At 43.5% G+C, this 20,827-nt stretch overlaps 1 protein-coding gene across 4 annotated transcripts in view; it reads left to right on the top strand.

Moving 5' to 3' along the window:
- Positions 1 to 20,827, top strand: part of LRFN2 (leucine rich repeat and fibronectin type III domain containing 2) — a 579,865-nt gene that overhangs the window by 224,884 nt on the left and 334,154 nt on the right. For all 4 annotated transcript variants that reach the window (XM_077282049.1, XM_077282052.1, XM_077282050.1 and 1 more), the window contains exon 2: positions 10,059 to 10,148. The gene's annotated coding sequence lies outside the window, so the exon portion shown is untranslated. The remainder of the gene's footprint in view (positions 1 to 10,058; positions 10,149 to 20,827) is intronic.

Below are 20,827 nucleotides of genomic sequence, written 5' to 3'. Positions count from 1 at the left end.
CTCTGATTTGGGACTTTCAATGGTAGTCCAACACATATGTAAGTGCCCCAGTTGTTTATGGTGACCTGTGTCTCCAGCTTGAAGAGGAGTTGAGAGACTTCTGTTTACCGCTTCACGACCAATGACATATAGGTACGTCATCGGTCATATCCCTGCCTTTGATGCGGCTTCCGGCACTGAGCCCACATTTTTCCCTGCACATGACAGATGATGTGATCAGCTGATATGTGACGCTAACATCCACAGGTGGAACCGTGATCCACCCTCGGCGATTAGCATGTTTAATGCCCCTGTCAATCTTTGACAGTGGCATTTAACATACGTTAACCAGGAGCATGTCACAATACACGCCCATCGGCACACCTGTCATGTCATCATGGGTCGCCAATGGGTTGTCATGACAGCTGCAGAACACCCTCGTGCATGTTATTATGAACCAGGCCCATGGCCAGCATTTACAGGAGATCATGATTTACGCTACTCATCCTGAAGCCGTACTATGTGTAGCACAGGTGATCGGAGTATCGCAGCTTCAAGTCTTTTAAGGAGACAAGTAAAAAACTTTTTTAAAAATGTAAAAAAAATAAAAAATCACAAGTTCAAATCACACCCCTTTTACCCCATTCAAAATAAAGCATTTTTTTAAATACACATATTTGGTATAACCAAATTCAGAAATGTCCAGTCTATCAAAATATAAAGTAAATTAATCCAATCGGTAAACGGCGTAACCAGAAAAAAATCGAAACGCCAGAAATACTTTTTTTTGGACCTCCACAAAATTAAAATAAAATGTCAATGTCATAACAGGTGGTCAAAGCATCATATATACCCCCAAAATGATATCAATAAAAACATCAGCTCAGTGCACAAAAAATAAGTCCTCACCCAGCCCCAGATCCTGAAAAATGGAGTCTCTACAGGTCTCAGAAAATAGGGCCATTTTTTTTCCTTACAAATTTTGTTTTTTCTTTTCACCTCTTAAATAAAAAAAAATAGACATGTTTGGTGTCTGTGAACCCGTAATGATGACCTTTAGAATCATAATGGCAGCTCAGTTTTAGCATTTAGTGAACATGGTAAACAAAAAAAAACAAACAATTGTTTCATTTTCCAGTACTCTATATGGTAAAATAAATGATGTCATTCAAAAGTACAAAAAACAAAAAAGTTGGAGGGGTTAAATAGGAAATTTCAAACTGGTTTTCCAAACAGACATAGAATGTTTTTGATATTTAGTGGCAATGTAACCCCAGTCACTCCAATGCTTCCTTCCCTGACTCCTTGATACATTTGCATCTTTGCTCGCTACCTCTGTTTCGACTTCTGTCATCGGGCTGCCCTGCGCTGTCATTAAGGGCTCCGCTGGGTGACAGTGCAGCAGTTTGAGCTCATTTTCTGGGAATAGTGACTCCTGATCTTGGTCATTTAATGAACTCCCTTCTGTGAGCTTTGGACAGAGCACATGCTGTTTAAACTCCTGGCTTTCTACCCCTAGTTGTCAGTTAAGTAAGTTTTTTTTGCATAACTCCTGTTTCTCTGCTACTGTTCAGCCAGTTTGATTACTTTTTCTGTCCTCGGCCTGTGTTTTCAATGTTCTGCTGCCTGATGATTCTAATTCCGACCTACCGGTATTGTCTTGACTTTCTGACCATACCCTGACAGCCCACTCCACCGGCCAGCAGCCACTCCATGGACTAAACCCAGGGGCCCATGTGTAAATCTATATCCTTGCACAAGACTTAAAAGGTGAAAGTTAAGGAATCCCTTGGGATCTGCTTGAAGATGTGACTAGTGCAAAATCTGTTCATGGAAGACCTATCAGGAGCTGCCAATCTACCATGCACAGAGCTTCTTGACACCTCTGTATGAGAAATTACCAACAAAATCCTCATTTCCATGTGCATCACATTAACGATTCCTATTTTAATGTAGCGATGTACTGTAGCTGTGTGTCTGACTATAGATTAGAGTATATTAGCAGACTGAACAACTATGGAGTGAGCTCTAGCTCACAAATGTGGTCACCTGAGGTAGTGTTTTTGGTTATAGAGACATGATCGTATCCTATGGAGTCACCATAGACTAAACTCTACATCACTCAACGTCTTTAGTGATATCATGCCACGGACCATCCATGAAAGTGGGGTTTCCATTAAGTCTTCAGGAATTTGCCGAATATATTCTTATAAATTTTGGACCCCTGCATTATAAATTACTGTGTTGCCCATGGGAAGCTTAGTTACAATCCCTTTCTAAGCCATTAAGGGGTAATATTGACCTGATATGCGCCATGTGAGGGTTATTTGCTTCATTTCGGCCACATATTAAAATGTTATTGAAATTGATGAATTTTGTATGTTAGATTTTGGTCTAAGACCCTAACAATGGCGGATACAGACATCAGGCAGCTCCGATGCATGATCGGTAGATGGGCCTCTTGCTCTCCAATATCTCATCGTAGATCCCGTTATGTTTCCTACTATCTGAAAATGTGAACCATGAAATTAATTAACTCCATCCCTTACACACAATCAGATGGACAGTAAGGAGATGTGGCAGTGAGGGCATCTTGCTACAAATGAGTGAATCATTTCCAACTAAGTGTAGAAATTCCCAAAATTCGGGGATTTCGGCAATTCTGAATTTTAGGTAATTTGCTTCATGCAAATTTAGATAAAAAAGGATTACATGTAGAGGTCATTATGATGGAAACAAAGGGGCCAGAAAGGAATTTAATTAAAAAAAACGAAAACAAATTGTATTCAAGTTGTTCTGGTGCTCAGTTGTCCACCTGCGCAGCCCTTCTCTACAGTGGTGCTTTCTCCTGTTGTCTTCTCCCACCATGTCCTCCAATCTTGAACCCTTCAGCTTTGACGAGGTCTCAGACATCATGACATCGTAATGCCATCGTGTGCAGACAATGTCATGATATCTTGAAGTCTCATCATCACAGAGGGACCAAAGAGGCCAGGACATGTCGAGAGGGAAATTCTGAAGACTGGAAGAAGGGGCAACCGGCATAAGAAGGGCTGTGAGGCTGGACAGGCGAGTATCGGATGAGTGTAATTATTATTTCTTTTTTTTTGAACGTTCATTATGTTGTGGAGTCTGGAGAGATCTCAGAACATAATAAGACACTTTATTTTGCTGAGATGAGAATTTTAAGTTCCTGGCAAAATTTTGCAAATCAAAGAATTGAATTTCATCAGATTTCCTCATTACTTACCTCTCACCCCTATAACCAATGTAAAGTTCTACAGTAAAGGCTAGATGTGCAGCCTTGAGCCCAAAACTGCAACACATCCCTGGAACCATCCAACAAATGTATCAAATATATCAAGCCAGAAAAGGCTGAGATATAACCATGAGGTGAAGTTGAAACCCTACGGGCTTCCTCCCATTCTCCGAGAAATACTCCCTCTCCAGGCACAAGGAGATTAAATGATTTAGTAAAGGTCACCCAGAGCTTGTTCTCATCCTGTCTCCCATGTCAGGAGCACAAGTCTTCTTTACCCTGTGCAATGTCATTAGGAATATGACATTTGTGGCTGCGGTTCACTGTAGGACATGTCTGCGGATCCCCGCGCTCATCACCATCGCCAGACATGGAGCTTAGTGCTCAGATTGTGGATGGATAATCCTGCTGTGGTGATCTAACACATTAGCTGACTAATTAGGACAGCGAAGATTGAAATACAGAAGAGAAAATATCAGTAGAATTAGAAGAATACGAAACATTCTGACTGTTCCTATTAATTAGTGCATGAATAGGCTGCACAATGTCACAGGAGAGGGAGGGTATGCTGCAGCTCATCTACTGATTCATAAACCCTTTGTGAAACTTTTCATTCTGTTAATATTTTAATTGAAAGTGATTTTAGCTGATAACGAAACAACATTTTTTTAGTCTAAAGAAAAATTCTTTGTATGCTCTCCTAAAGTATAAAAAGAAACTGCTGCTATCCCAACCTGTAGAAGGTGTAATAAAAATAATATTAGCAAATACCTCCAAATAGAAATGTAACATAGTTTTTCTGATTTGCTATGTCTTTTCATTCAACATAAGTTACATCCTGTATTACACCCCAGAGCTGCACTCACTATTCTGCTGGTGCAGTCACTGTGTACATACATTACATTAGTGATCCTGAGTTACATCCTGTATTATACTCCAGAGCTGCACTCACTATTCTGCTGGTGCAGTCACTGTGTACATACATTACATTACTGATCCTGAGTTAGATCCTGTATTATACTCCAGAGCTGCACTCACTATTCTGCTGGTGCAGTCACTGTGTACATACATTACATTACTGATCCTGAGTTAGATCCTGTATTATACCCCAGAGATGCACTCACTATTCTGCTGGTGCAGTCACTGTGTACATACATTACATTACTGATCCTGAGTTACATCCTGTATTATACCCCAGAGCTGCACTCACTATTCTGCTGGTGCAGTCACTATGTACATACATTACATTACTGATCCTGAGTTACATCCTGTATTATACCCCAGAGCTGCACTCACTATTCTGCTGGTGCAGTCACTGTGTACATACATTACTGATCCTGAGTTACATCCTGAATTATACTCCAGAGCTGCACTCACTATTCTGCTGGTGCAGTCACTGTGTACATACATTACATTACTGATCCTGTGTTACATCCTGTATTATACTCCAGTGCTGCACTCACTATTCTGCTGGTGCAGTCACTGTGTACATACATTACATTACTGATCCTGAGTTACATCCTGTATTATACCCCAGAGATGCACTCACTATTCTGCTGGAGCAGTCACTGTGTGCATACATTACATTACTGATCCTGAGTTACCTCCTGTATTATACTCCAGAGCTGCACTCACTATTCTGCTGGTGCAGTCACTGTGTACATACATTACATTACTGATCCTGAGTTACATCCTGTATTATACTCCAGAGCTGCACTCACTATTCTGCTGGTGCAGTCACTGTGTACATACATTACATTACTGATCCTGAGTTACATCCTGTATTATACTCCAGAGCTGCACTCACTATTCTGCTGGTGCAGTCACTATGTATATACATTACATTACTGATCCTGAGTTACATCCTGTATTATACTCCAGAGCTGCACTCACTATTCTGCTGGTGCAGTCACTGTGTACATACATTACATTACTGATCCTGAGTTACATCCTGTATTATACCCCAGAGCTGCACTCACTATTCTGCTGGAGCAGTCACTGTGTACATGCATTACATTACTGATCCTGAGTTACATCCTGTATTATACTCCAGAGCTGCACTCACTATTCTGCTGGTGCAGTCACTGTGTACATACATTACATTACTGATCCTGAGTTACATCCTGTATTATACCCCAGAGCTGCACTCACTATTCTGCTGGTGCAGTCACTGTGTACATACATTACATTACTGATCCTGAGTTACATCCTGTATTATACTCCAGAGCTGCACTCACTATTCTGCTGGAGCAGTCACTGTGTACATGCATTACATTACTGATCCTGTGTTACATCCTGTATTATACTCCAGAGCTGCACTCACTATTCTGCTGGTGCAGTCACTGTGTAAATACATTACATTACTGATCCTGAGTTACATCCTGTATTATACTCCAGAGCCGCACTCACTATTCTGCTGGTGCAGTCACTGTGTACATACATTACATTACTGATCCTGAGTTACATCCTGTATTATACCCCAGAGTTGCACTCACTATTCTGCTGGTGCAGTCACTGTGTACATACATTACATTACTGATCCTGAGTTACATCCTGTATTATACTCCAGAGCTGCACTCACTATTGTGCTGGTGCAGTCACTGTGTACATACATTACATTACTGATCCTGTGTTACATCCTGTATTATACTCCAGAGCTGCACTCACTATTCTGCTGCTGCAGTCACTGTGTACATACATTACATTACTGATCCTGAGTTACATCCTGTATTATACCCCAGAGCTGCACTCACTATTCTGCTGGTGCAGTCACTGTGTACATGCATTACATTACTGATCCTGTGTTACATCCTGTATTATACTCCACAGCTGCACTCACTATTCTGCTGGTGCAGTCACTGTGTACATGCATTACATTACTGTTCCTGAGTTACATCCTGTATTATTATTTATTATCATAGCGCCATTTATTCCATGGCGCTTTACATGTGAGGAGGGGTATACATAATAAAAAGTACAATAATCTTAGACAATACAAGTCACAACTGGTACAGGAGAAGAGAGGACCCTGCCCGTGAGTGCTCACAATCTACAAGGGATGGGTGAGGATACAATAGGTGAGGGTAGAGCTAGTTGTGCAGCGGTTTGGTCGATTGGTGGTTACTGCAGGCTGTAGGCTTGTCGGAAGAGGTGAGTCTTTAGGTTCTTTTTGAAGGTTTCCACGGTAGGCGAGAGTCTGATGTGTTGTGGTAGAGAGTTCCAGAGTAGGGGTGATGCATGAGAGAAATCTTGTATGCGATTGTGGGAAGAGGATATAAGAGGGGTGTGATGGTGTGATATGCTATGTGGGTATCATTTTTGTGTATATTTCTATTTTACTTATTTTCATGGTGTTCTCTTGTAGGATGAGTTATTTGCCATCTGATATTCTCCCCACAGTTCTGTATTGTTATCTCTCCACAGGGTCAGTTAATAATGTTTTTTGCTAGTATGCTAATGACATGTTGACCTAGCTTGTTGAAACAATGAGTCCCTGAGACCTTCCCCCCTCCTGACCTGTGAATGAGGAGGGAGACTTGAAAATATCAGGGAGGTGAGACCCAGATCAGTCTGGTGTGGAATGATGTAAAGAGCATATCAGAGAGAAAGAGGAGTATATTGACTATGCTATCCTCTCTGCAGGATTGTTGGACTTTTATCCTGTTACTGAACTGCATTCGTGTTCTGGACTAGTGTATCCTCAGTGTGGTGGATCATATATATGGACCTTTCGTGTTTTTGCCTAAATAAAGGTTCTGGAATTGTTCACTATTCTCTTGCTCTGTTGATTGTGTGGTACCGGAGTAGGACCGCCGTGACAAGGGGAGTAGAAAAGGAGATCTTGTGAGGATCGTAGGTTGCGTGCAGGAAAGTACTGAGAGACAAGGTCACAGATGTATGGAGGAGACAGGTTGTGGATGGCTTTGTATGTCATGGTTAGGCTTTTGTACTGGAGTCTCTGGGTAATAGGGAGCCAGTGAAGGGATTGACAGAGGGGAGAGGCCGGGGAATAGTGGGGGAACAGGTGGATTAGTCAAGCAGCAGAGTTTAGAATAGATTTGACGGGTGCAAGAGTGTTAGAGGGGAGGCCACAGAGCAGGAGGTTACAGTAGTCGAGGCAGGAGATGATGAGGGCATGGACTAGGGTTTTTGCAGATTCTTGGTTTAAGAATGTACGGATCCGTGAAATATTTTTGAGTTGAAGGTGGCAGGAAGTGGAAAGGGCTTGGATATGTGGTTTGAAGGAGAGGACAGTGTCAAGGATCACCCCAAGACAGCGAGCTTGTGGGACAGGGGAGAGTGGAAGCCATTTACTTTAATGGATAGGTTCGTTGGGGGGGGGTTGCGTGAGATGGGGGAAAGACGATGAATTCTATTTTGTCCATGTTAAGTTTTAGAAATCTAGCAGAGAAGAAGGATGAAATAGCGGACAGACATTGAGGGATTCTGGTTAGTAGGGTGGTGATATTTGGTCCAGAGATGTAAATCTGTGTGTCGTCATCATAGAGATGATACTGAAAGCCGTGAGATTCTATGAGCTGTCCCAGGCTAAAGGTGTAAATGGAGAAGAGCAAGGGCCCTAGAACTGAACCTTGTGGGACTCCGACAGATAGGGGGCGAGGTGAGGAGGTGGTGTGTGAGTGGGAGACGCTGAATGTCTGGCCAGTTAGGTATGATGAGATCCAGGAATAGGGCCAAGTCTGTGATGCCAAGGGATGAGAGGGTCCGCAGCAACAGGGAATAGTCCACTGTGTCAAAGGCAGAGGACAGGTCCAGGAGGAGGATAGAGTAGTGTCGCTTGCTCTTGGCGGTTAAAAGGTCATTGGTGACCTTAGTTAAGGCAGTTTCAGTGGATTGGTGTGACCAGAAGCCAGATTGTAAGATGTCGAAGAGGGAGCAGGAAAATAGATGGGAGGACAGTTCAAGATGGACGTGTTGTTCCAGTAGTTTTGAGGCATAGGGGAGAAGTGATATAGGGCAATAGCTAGATACAGAGGATGGGTCAAGAGAGGGCTGTTTGAGGATATGTGTGATTGAGGCATGTTTAAAGCTTGAGGGGAAAACACCAGTTGTTAGTGTTAGGTTGAAGAGATCAGTTAGGGTTGGGATGAAGACTGTGGTGAGGTTTGGGATGAAGTGGGATGGGATCGGGTCGAGTGCACAGGTAGTGAGATGTGATCTTGAGAAAAGAGTGGAGAGTTGATCTTCTGTAATGGTGGAGAAGTTGGTTTTGGAGGTGGAGGGCTGGGTAGTTGGGAGGAAGGGCTCTAGGGGTTGTCCACTAAAACTGTCTCTGATGTTTTCAATCTTCTGCTTGAAAAATGAGGCAAAGTCTTCAGCTGAGATGAGTGGGGAGGGAGGAGGTGCTGGGGGACGGAGGAGAGAATTGAAGGTGTAGAATAACTGTTTAGGATTGTGAGACAGGGAGGATATGAGAGATGAGAAGTAGGTTTGTTTAGCTGTGGCGAGTCTGGTCTTGAAAGTAGTGAGGGACTGTTTGAATGCGATGAAGTGTTCATTGGAGTGGGATCTTTTCCATCTGCGCTCAGCAGTCCTGGAAGCTCGCCTCAGTTCTTTGGTCAGGCTGATGTGCCAGGGCTGTCTGATTTTGCGAGCTTTGGTATGTGTGAGAGAGGCAAGAGATTCCAAAGCTACAGCTGTTTAAGATTTCTGTGAGGGTGTGCAAGTTTGTGGGGTGGGGATCGTAGACAAGGAGTGGAGAGGGAAGAGAATGTGAGTAGATAGTGGTCAGAAAGAGGAAGAGGTGAGTTAGAGTGGTTAGATAGGGAGCAGAGGCGGGTGAAGATGAGGTCCAGTGTGTGACCATCTTTGTGAGTGGCTGCAGAAGACCATTGAGCGAGGCCGAAGGAGGAAGTGAGAGATAGAAGTTTAGTGGCAGCTGAGAGGGAAGTGTCAATGGAGATGTTGAAGTCGCCCATGATGATAGTGGGAATGTTTGCAGAAAGGAAATGAAGAAGCCAGGTGGTCAAGTGGTCAGAGAAGGTGGTGGCTGGCCCTGGGGGGCGGTAAATGACAGCCAGTTGGAGGGGGAGTAGATGCGCACAGAGTGCACCTCAAAGGTAGGGAGGGTAACAGAGGGTGTAAGTGGGATTGGGGTGAAGGAGCAGTTATCTGACAGGAGAAAAACAACTCCTCTGCCATGCTTGCTGGGGCGGGGTGTGTGAGAAAGGTGGAATCCATCATACCAAAGTGCAGCAGGAGAGGCTGTGTCAGAAGGGGTGAGCCAGGTTTCAGTGATGGTGAGGAAGGAAAGTTTGTTAGTAATAAAAAGATCATGGATGTAGGAAAGTTTGTTACAGAGCGAGTGTTCCACAGAGCTCGTTAGTGGGACTGGGGAAGGGGGTGCTGGGCGAATGGGTATAAAGTTAGAGAGGTTATGGAAATTTGTGATAGAGGAGGTGAGATGGATGGGGAGGATTGAGGAAGAGATGAACAGTTCATTACTAGGTGTAGGGATTAGGGGAGTTAGCAGAAAGTGAAGGATTATAGGGGTGAGAGTGAAAACAAACAGAAACATTGTTTACAGTATTATATTCCAGAGCTGTGCTCACTATTCTGCTGGTGTAGTAATTGATGCAAACTGTGTGGGTAATGGGGGGGGCAATTTCTTCCTCCAAAACAGGTTGGTTTGTGCATTATGATGAGCTATTGGACTGCATTTGAGTTCAGCTCTGGAGCACACTATGTGATGACGCTTAAGATCTGTAAAACAGAAGTAAAATAAGTGACTTGACCACATGTAACCTATTTTCCCTTTATTTTTTCTTTTCTAATTTTTCCATTTTGTTTCTCCTTGCAGGTGATCAGTTCAGCCGGGAGACAACGTGAGCTCTTAGGGCGCAGACCATGATCTCTGAAATTGCGGAGAGCACGCCTCATTAAAGCAAGGGTGAGTCATCAAACCTGTATCCAGTGTAAATAATCGAGGGCTTCATGCAGAACCTCATAAATGTCTAATAAATGAAAGCAGAGTCTCTTGTGGTGTAAGTAATGTGCGCGCCGTAATCTATAACCTCACGGAACGCCGCCATTAATCTCGAAACATAATTTATCTGGATTGAATGAATCTGCAGCAGTAATTTATAAGAAATATCTATAGAATTACACTTCAGAAACTTCCTGATACAAATGAATCCAGGAAAAACGATGATCTATATTAATAATGTGCTTTCTGCGGCACCAGCCTGACATTGAGAATTCATGTGTTTAATACAAGTCAGCGCTGTTCACTGTCTGCAGAGGATTTATATATCTACACAGGGATTTTTCTTGCTCATTACAATAAATGAGCCAATTGTTACATTTTTCCTTATGATCATGACATTGATTACCTCCAACCTATTTATTAAGCATAGAAATCTTTGAGGAACAGGAGTGAGATCCTATCACAGTGGAGAGTTGGGAGGAGAGGGGTATTTGAATTTTTTATGTTGTTTTATGTTGCAGAGTCTTTTGCATCTCATTTGCTTTATTTATATTTATCGATGTTATTTATAAATATCGGATGCTCCAATCCCATCCAGAGCTGCATGTTCAACTCCTTTTTTGCTACATTTTAAGAGAATTGTCCATCTTTACCTTTAGTTTCAAAATTTGTCCACAGTGCTCTGAAAATAGAGGAGAAAAAAAATGTTCATTGTAGATAAACGATTTGAAGCAAAGCATATTACTTCAAATTTTCCTAAAAAAAATCAGATTCAGCAGAAACCATTTTATTTTTGCAATTTGTTTCTGGCTAATCCAGCAAAATGGCAGCTGCTCCCCAATTCCCGTCCTGCCACTACAAAATCTCTGATTGGTTCTTCCTTCTTCAGTCTTTGATACCTTTGTTCTTTCTTCATTTTGGATAGTCCTTCCATTCATTAGCCCCAAATCTTCATGTGACTGCATTGTGCTCCAATCAGAGGAAAGATAGAAGATACTTTTATTAAGTATAAAATGAAACGCGTTATGTTATTATCATTTGAAAGACCACACCTGAGGAAGAAGACGAAGGCTTCGAAGCGTGTAGTGTTTTAACAATTGATTTTTATACTTAAAGGGAACTTGTTACCTGAATTTGTCACCGGAGGACAGAGAATGAACTTCAATCCAATATTGCGGCCAGCATGCAGCCAGCGGGTAAGGAAAGGGTGAATAAAACACCCGAAAACCCCACCCATATGACCCAAAACTGGTCCCGCCAAATTCAGGTGACAGGTTCCCTTTAAAATATTCACACCCATCTTTGGAAAGTTTAAACTCTTACTGCAATTTGTAATCAGTTTTCTTCCTTTCAGCAGATACTTTGTGTTCGATGCCCTCCGCTTTCTTCCTTGGATCAGACTCCGGTCTTTTGCAGATCAGCCGGCTGCAGATCGATTCATACAAGTTTCTCTAGTTATTTGTTGTGAATTTTCTTTTTGCTCCCTCTAGTGGTTACTAGTTTTTTGACTCTGGTTTTTCTGTCATTCCTTTTATCCGCACCTGGGTCGTTAGTTAGGGGTGTTGCTATATAAGCTCCCTGGACCTTCAGTTCAATGCCTGGCAACGTAGTTATCAGAGCTAGTCTGCTGTGCTCTTGTCTACTGATCCTGGTTCCAGTTATATCAGCTAAGTCTGCCTTTTGCTTTTTGCTATTTGTTTTGGTTTTGTATTTTTGTCCAGCTTGTTCCAAATCTATATCCTGACCTTTGCTGGAAGCTCTAGGGGGGCTGGTGTTCTCCCCCCGGACCGTTTGACGGTTCGGGGGTTCTTGAATTTCCAGTGTGGATTTTGATAGGGTTTTTGTTGACCATATAAGTTACCTTTCTTTATTCTGCTATCAGTAAGCGGGCCTCTCTGTGCTAAACCTGGTTCATTTCTGTGTTTGTCATTTCCTCTTACCTCACCGTCATTATTTGTGGGGGGCTTCTATCCAGCTTTGGGGTCCCCTTCTCTGGAGGCAAGAAAGGTCTTTGTTTTCCTCTACTAGGGGTAGCTAGATTCTCCGGCTGGCGCGTGTCATCTAGAATCAACGTAGGAATGATCCCCGGCTACTTCTAGTGTTGGCGTTAGGAGTAGATATATGGTCAACCCAGTTACCACTGCCCTATGAGCTGGATTTTTGTATTCTCAGACTTCCACGTTCCTCTGAGACCCTCGCCATTGGGGTCATAACAGTTTGCCAGGCCAGTATTAAATGTTTAATGCATTGCAGAAGAGGGATTATAAGAAAGAAGATTCTGAGTTTTTTTTTTCTCCTTCCCCTTTACCTCAGAGTGGCTATGCTTGCTGCAGACATGAATGTCCAGACCTTGATTACAAGTGTGGACCAGCTGGCTACTCGTGTGCAGGGCATACAAGACTATGTTATCAGAAATCCTAGGTCAGAACCTAAAATACCGATTCCTGAACTGTTTTCCGGAGACAGGTTTAAGTTTAGGAATTTCGTGAATAATTGTAAATTGTTTTTGTCCCTGAGACCCTGTTCATCAGGAGATTCTGCTCAGCAAGTAAAAATTGTTATTTCGTTCTTACGGGGCGACCCTCAGGATTGGGCTTTTTCGCTGGCGCCAGGAGATCCGGCATTGGCTGATCTTGATGCGTTTTTTCTGGCGCTCGGTTTACTTTATGAGGAACCCAATCTTGAGATTCAGGCAGAAAAGGCCTTGCTGTCTATGTCTCAGGGGCAGGACGAGGCTGAAGTGTATTGCCAAAAATTTCGGAAATGGTCCGTGCTGACACATTGGAACGAGTGTGCACTGGCCGCTAATTTTAGAAATGGCCTTTCTGAAGCCATTAAGAATGTTATGGTGGGTTTTCCCATTCCCACAGGTCTGAATGATACTATGGCACTGGCTATTCAAATTGACCGGCGGTTGCGGGAGCGCAAAACCGCAAATTCCCTCATGGTGTTGTCTGAACAGACACCTAATTCGGTGCAATGTGATAGAAAAACCGCAAATTCCCTCATGGTGTTGTCTGAACAGACACCTGATTTAATGCAATGTGATAGAATCCTGACTAGAAATGAGCGGAAAATTCATAGACGCCGGAATGGCTTGTGCTACTACTGTGGTGATTCTACACATGTTATCTCAGCATGCTCTAAACGTATAGCTAAGGTTGTTAGTCCTGTCACCGTTGGTAATTTGCAACCTAAATTTATTCTGTCTGTAACTTTGATTTGCTCACTGTCATCTTATCCTGTCATGGCGTTTGTAGATTCAGGTGCTGCCCTGAGTCTCATGGATCTCTCATTTGCTAAGCGCTGCGGTTTTACTCTTGAACCATTAGAAAATCCTATTCCTCTTAGGGGTATTGATGCTACACCATTGGCAGCAAATAAACCGCAGTATTGGACTCAGGTTACCATGTGCATGACTCCTGAACACCGCGAGGTGATACGTTTCCTGGTTTTACATAAAATGCATGATTTGGTCGTTTTAGGGCTGCCATGGTTACAGACCCATAATCCAGTCCTGGACTGGAAGGCTATGTCAGTCTCAAGTTGGGGCTGTCGTGGTATTCATGAGGATTCCCTGCCTGTGTCTATTGCTTCTTCTACGCCTTCGGAAGTTCCGGAGTATTTGTCTGATTATCAGGATGTCTTCAGTGAGTCTGAGTCCAGTGCACTGCCTCCTCATAGGGACTGTGACTGTGCTATAGATTTGATCCCAGGCAGTAAATTTCCTAAGGGAAGACTGTTTAATCTGTCGGTACCTGAACATACCGCTATGCGTTCATATATCAAGGAGTCTCTGGAGAAAGGACATATTCGTCCGTCTTCTTCCCCTCTTGGTGCGGGATTCTTTTTTGTGGCAAAAAAGGACGGATCTTTGAGACCTTGTATTGATTATCGGCTTTTAAATAAGATCACTGTCAAATTTCAGTATCCTTTACCGCTGTTGTCTGACTTGTTTGCCCGGATTAAGGGTGCCAAGTGGTTCACCAAGATAGATCTTCGTGGTGCGTACAACCTTGTGCGCATTAAGCAAGGTGATGAATGGAAAACCGCATTCAATACGCCCGAAGGTCATTTTGAGTACTTGGTGATGCCTTTTGGGCTCTCCAATGCGCCTTCAGTTTTTCAGTCCTTTATGCATGACATTTTCCGGAAGTATCTGGATAAATTTTTGATTGTTTATCTGGATGATATTTTGGTTTTTTCTGATAATTGGGATTCGCATGTGGAGCAGGTCAGGTTGGTCTTTAAAATTTTGCGTGAAAATTCTTTGTTTGTCAAGGGCTCAAAGTGTCTCTTTGGTGTACAGAAGGTTCCCTTTTTGGGGTTCATTTTTTCCCCTTCTGCTGTGGAGATGGACCCAGTCAAGGTCCGAGCTATTCTTGATTGGACTCAGCCCTCGTCAGTTAAGAGTCTTCAGAAGTTCTTGGGCTTCGCTAACTTCTACCGTCGTTTTATCGCTAATTTTTCTAGCATTGTGAAACCTTTGACGGATATGACCAAGAAGGGCTCCGATGTAGCTAACTGGGCTCCTGCTGCCGTGGAGGCTTTCCAGGAGTTGAAACGCCGGTTTACTTCGGCGCCTGTTTTGTGCCAGCCTGACGTCTCACTTCCCTTTCAGGTTGAGGTGGATGCTTCGGAGATTGGGGCAGGGGCCGTTTTGTCGCAGAGAGGCCCTGGTTGCTCTGTTATGAAGCCTTGTGCCTTTTTCTCTAGGAAATTTTCGCCTGCCGAGCGAAATTATGATGTGGGCAATCGGGAGTTGTTGGCCATGAAATGGGCATTTGAGGAGTGGCGTCATTGGCTCGAGGGTGCTAAGCATCGTGTGGTGGTCTTGACTGATCACAAAAATCTGATGTATCTCGAGTCTGCTAAACGCCTTAATCCGAGACAGGCCCGCTGGTCATTGTTTTTCTCCCGCTTTGATTTTGTTGTCTCGTATTTACCAGGTTCAAAGAATGTGAAGGCCGATGCTCTTTCTAGGAGCTTTGTGCCTGATGCTCCTGGAGTCGCTGATCCTGTTGGTATTCTTAAAGATGGAGTTATCTTGTCAGCTATTTCTCCGGATCTGCGACGTGTGTTGCAGAGATTTCAGGCTGATAGGCCTGAGTCTTGTCCACCTGACAGACTGTTTGTCCCGGATAAGTGGACCAGCAGAGTCATTTCCGAGGTTCATTCCTCGGTGTTGGCAGGTCACCCGGGAATTTTTGGCACCAGAGATCTGGTGGCCAGGTCCTTTTGGTGGCCTTCCTTGTCAAGGGATGTGCGGTCATTTGTGCAGTCCTGTGGGACTTGTGCTCGAGCTAAGCCTTGCTGTTCTCGTGCCAGCGGTTTGCTCTTGCCCTTGCCTGTCCCGAAGAGACCTTGGACACATATCTCCATGGATTTCATTTCTGATCTTCCGCTATCTCAGGGCATGTCCGTTATCTGGGTGATATGTGATCGCTTCTCCAAGATGGTCCATTTGGTTCCTTTGCCTAAGCTGCCTTCCTCTTCCGATCTGGTTCCTGTGTTTTTCCAGAACGTGGTTCGTTTGCACGGCATCCCTGAGAATATTGTGTCAGACAGAGGATCCCAGTTCGTTTCCAGGTTCTGGCGATCCTTTTGTAGTAGGATGGGCATTGATTTGTCGTTTTCGTCTGCTTTCCATCCTCAGACTAATGGACAGACGGAGCGAACCAATCAGACTTTGGAGGCTTATTTGAGGTGTTTTGTCTCTGCTGATCAGGACGATTGGGTGACATTCTTGCCGTTGGCTGAGTTTGCCCTTAATAATCGGGCTAGTTCCGCCACCTTGGTTTCGCCTTTTTTCTGCAACTCTGGTTTCCATCCTCGCTTTTCTTCGGGTCATGTGGAGCCTTCTGACTGTCCTGGGGTGGATTCTGTGGTGGATAGGTTGCAGCAGATCTGGAATCATGTGGTGGACAACTTGAAGTTGTCACAGGAGAAGGCTCAGTGCTTTGCCAACCGCCACCGCGGTGTGGGTCCCCGACTACGCGTTGGGGATTTGGTGTGGCTTTCTTCCCGCTTTGTTCCTATGAAGGTCTCCTCTCCCAAATTTAAACCTCGTTTTATTGGGCCTTACAAGATATTGGAAATCCTTAATCCTGTATCTTTTCGTCTGGATCTTCCTGTGTCGTTTGCTATTCACAATGTATTTCATAGGTCCTTGTTGCGGCGGTACATTGTGCCTGTAGTTCCTTCTGCTGAGCCTCCTGCTCCGGTGTTGGTTGAGGGCGAGTTGGAGTACGTGGTGGAGAAGATCTTGGATTCTCGCCTCTCCAGGCGGAGGCTTCAGTACCTGGTCAAGTGGAAGGGCTATGGTCAGGAGGATAATTCCTGGGTGGTCGCCTCTGATGTTCATGCGGCCGATTTAGTTCGTGCCTTTCATGCCGCTCATCCTGATCGCCCTGGTGGTCGTGGTGAGGGTTCGGTGACCCCTCACTAAGGGGGGGGTACTGTTGTGAATTTTCTTTTTGCTCCCTCTAGTGGTTACTAGTTTTTTGACTCTGGTTTTTCTGTCATTCCTTTTATCCGCACCTGGGTCGTTAGTTAGGGGTGTTGCTATATAAGCTCCCTGGACCTTCAGTTCAATGCCTGGCAACGTAGTTATCAGAGCTAGTCTGCTGTGCTCTTGTCTACTGATCCTGGTTCCAGTTATATCAGCTAAGTCTGCCTTTTGCTTTTTGCTATTTGTTTTGGTTTTGTATTTTTGTCCAGCTTGTTCCAAATCTATATCCTGACCTTTGCTGGAAGCTCTAGGGGGCTGGTGTTCTCCCCCCGGACCGTTAGACGGTTCGGGGGTTCTTGAATTTCCAGTGTGGATTTTGATAGGGTTTTTGTTGACCATATAAGTTACCTTTCTTTATTCTGCTATCAGTAAGCGGGCCTCTCTGTGCTAAACCTGGTTCATTTCTGTGTTTGTCATTTCCTCTTACCTCACCGTCATTATTTGTGGGGGGCTTCTATCCAGCTTTGGGGTCCCCTTCTCTGGAGGCAAGAAAGGTCTTTGTTTTCCTCTACTAGGGGTAGCTAGATTCTCCGGCTGGCGCGTGTCATCTAGAATCAACGTAGGAATGATCCCCGGCTACTTCTAGTGTTGGCGTTAGGAGTAGATATATGGTCAACCCAGTTACCACTGCCCTATGAGCTGGATTTTTGTATTCTCAGACTTCCACGTTCCTCTGAGACCCTCGCCATTGGGGTCATAACAGTTATTGCACACTCAGTGCAATGTCCTCAGGAGAGTCATCCCCTTAGTCAACTCCCCTACCTTACTCCACTCTCCTACGTTACTCCATGTACAAGAGAAATTCTTTTTTCTTTTGTTTTGCTCTAAAAACAGAAAATAGAAGTTTGAAGAACTGATCAGAGGACTGGCAGGGCCAATGGAACTCTGTGAGTGACAGCTCAGCTGCCCTATGGAATGTGGAGTGTGCTAGGCTGTTGGTTGTGTTAATGACAGTCCAGTCATCCAATCTGATCCTGGGGTGTGCTGGGCTGTCATCATTTTAATTTACAGCCCTGCTGCTCTATCTGGTTTAGTCTGCGGATGTTTCCTCCCATCTATAATCATTTGCAAGGTATTTAGCTGGCTAGCTGTTAGTAGTCAGTGTCAGTTGTAGCTTTGCCTAAGCTGGCTGTGTTTGCTTAGTTTCCTCTGACCCTGTTTCAGGAACTTGGATTCGTTGTGACTTTTCTGGTGGATTCCCCCCTCTGCTTTTGATGCTCTTTGACTTTAGGTATCTGACACTGGAATGGGCCTCTGACTATCTGTATGTTGTACTCCCTGGTTTTGACATACCCTCCTGGCATTTGACCCCGGATTGTTTACTGTACACGCCTTCGACTGTCCCCTCTGTACTTCGAGCCCTCCTGGTATCCGATCTCGGAGCTTAAAATAAGAATGTTTTATCCCCTTCAATTAAAATCAGATTTGTTTGATACAGATAGAATCTCCCACCTAAATTAAGACAATCTACAGTGAATACAATTTTAGGAGATTTGCTCAATTCTAATTCTCCTCTAATAGACTGCTCCTTTTCCTTAGTGCATGGATTCCTCATTTCATTTTTTAGCAGGGGATATCACATGACCGCTGCAGCCAATCATGTGTTGTCTTTGCCCTAAAAACCAGTCCCACTCTCTCCTCGGCTCAGAAGGCCGGTGACTACTGCAGGTACTGCTGTGGCCACTGATAAGTTGTTGTCGACATTTGATATTTCCTGATGTAGAGGAATCGAGGCGATTAACAGGAGACACAGGGAACAGCCCCAAGTAACAGCAGGGTTCCAATAATTGCTTATGTGGTTTTTCTGATCATCATGGACTCGATTTTTTTTTCAGATAGATACAAACGGCTGTAAGGCTGCACAATGTTAACTTTGTCCTTCTTTATTCTTGTTTAGTGTCACCATTCCCCAACCTTTCCTGCCTAGAACAAATTAATAAAAAAATAAGATGTTGCACATGGCGCCTGCCTTATTATCAATAGCCTGTAGTAGGGTTTCGCCCCTGGCGCCCATTTTCAGCATTATTTAATACTGCCCTTCCCTGGGTAGTTACTTTCCAAGACTTGCCAATGTCAAATTCTCGTATCTTTGCCCCACGATGACCTGAGAATGTTCCCATATCCGGAATGTGCTCCGGAATGTGCTTTCTGCAAGACGTCTCCTGTTTTGCCGCTTGCTCCTTTTGCCGCCTGCATACATTAATTCAGAACGCATTGGTAACTTTTGAGGAATCGTGATTATTTCTTCTTACCTTAATCCCAAAGGCCTATCCATATTACACAGCTCCTGCTCTGAAATAGTATTAAATTGTATTTCCTATTGCTTCACCGGCACAACACGGCTCATGACTAAAATAATATTCTGCCGGTTTAGGCAATAAGCAGCGGAGATAGTAAATCCTGGGATTATTTTCTGAAATTACGTCTGTATCCTGGAATGGTGCACACACCACTGATGGAGAAAATAGATGGAAAAATAAACAAGCCATGTGTATCATGGAGATGCAGAGGGAAGAGTTCCGAAGGTTATATGTGCAACATTGTTGCAATATTTCTTAAAGGGGCCTCATCTTCAAACTTTTGTTTTGGGATATTTTTGCGCGTCTTCTTTTAGGATAATATAATAGATATTTTGTGTTCATTGTGATCCTTTTAATATGTATTTGAATTTCAGACAAAACAACTCCTCATCAGTATTCAGTGGGTCTGGGAATATGTAACTTAGTAACTCATGTGACCTTTCAAAATCATCATCTAAAGTGATTGATCAAATGATTAGCTGAATAAGTCCACAAAGCAGGACGACCTCTCCTTTGGGCCTTATGCCCATGACTGTATTATGGATCTACAGTCAGTCCTTGAACACTCATCTGTAGACAGCTGACTTAAAGGTCTCGATTCAGTTGTGTTTTTTAACCCCTTTCCCCTGAGGGGCCAATTTTTACAATTCTGACCACTGTCCCTTTATGAGGTTATAACTCTGGAACGCTTCAACGGATCCTGAAGATTCTGATGATTCTGACATTGTTTTCTTGAGACATATTGTACTTCATGATAGTGGTAACATTTCTTTGATATTACCTGCGTTTATTTGTGAAAAAAATGGAAATTTGGCAAAAATGTTGAAAATTTTGCAATTTTTCAACTTTGAATTTTGATGCCCTTAAATCAGAGTTATGTCACACAAAATACTTCATCAGCTAACATTTCCCACATGTCTACTTTACATCAGCACAATTTTGGAAACAAAATTTTTTTTGTTAGGGAGTTAGAAGGGTTAAAAGTTGACCAGCGATTTCTCATTTTTACAACACCATTTTTTTTTAGGGACCACATCTCATTTGAAGTCATTTTGAGGGGTCTATATGATAGAAAATAACCAAGTGTGACACCATTCTAAAAACTGCACCCCTCAAGGTGCTCAAAACCACATTCAAGAAGTTTATTAACCCTTCAGGTGCTTCACAGGAATTTTTGGAATGTTTAAAAAAAAAAAATGAACATTTAACTTTTTTTCACAAAAAAAATACTTCAGATCGAATTTGTTTTATTTTCCCAATAGTAACAGGATAAATTGGACCCCAAAAGATGTTGTCCAATTTGTCCTGAGTACACCGATAACCCATATGTGGGGGTAAACCATTGTTTGGGCAAACGTCGGGTCTCGGAAGGGAAGAAGTGGCGTTTTGGAATGCAGACTTTGATAGAATGGTCTGCGGGCATCATGTTGCATTTGCAGAGCCCCTGATGTGCCTAAACAGTGCAAACCCCCAATTCTAATCCTAATCCCAACCCTAACCACACCCCTAACCCCAACACACCCCTAACCCCAACACACCCATAACCCTAATCCCAACCCTAACCATAACCCTAACCCAAACACACCCCTAACTCAACTGTAAATGTAATCCAAACCCTAAGGCTGGGGTCACACATGCGTGTTTTACGTACATAAGAGCGCATAAACTACGTCCGTAAAACTCGCATTACATACGGCACAATGCTTCTCAATGGGGCTGCTCCTATTAGCCGTATATTACGGTTCAGTATTATACGGCTTTCTACGGCCGTACAAAATCGCAGCATGCTGCGTTTGTCAGCGTACTGCGCAAATAATTCGCCAATGAAAGTC

The sequence above is a fragment of the Ranitomeya variabilis genome, chromosome 2 (assembly GCF_051348905.1).
Source record: "Ranitomeya variabilis isolate aRanVar5 chromosome 2, aRanVar5.hap1, whole genome shotgun sequence".
In the NCBI taxonomy this organism is placed as follows: domain Eukaryota; kingdom Metazoa; phylum Chordata; class Amphibia; order Anura; family Dendrobatidae; genus Ranitomeya; species Ranitomeya variabilis.
Note: the sequence above shows the minus strand (reverse complement) of the source record. Positions and strands in the feature narration are given on the sequence as shown.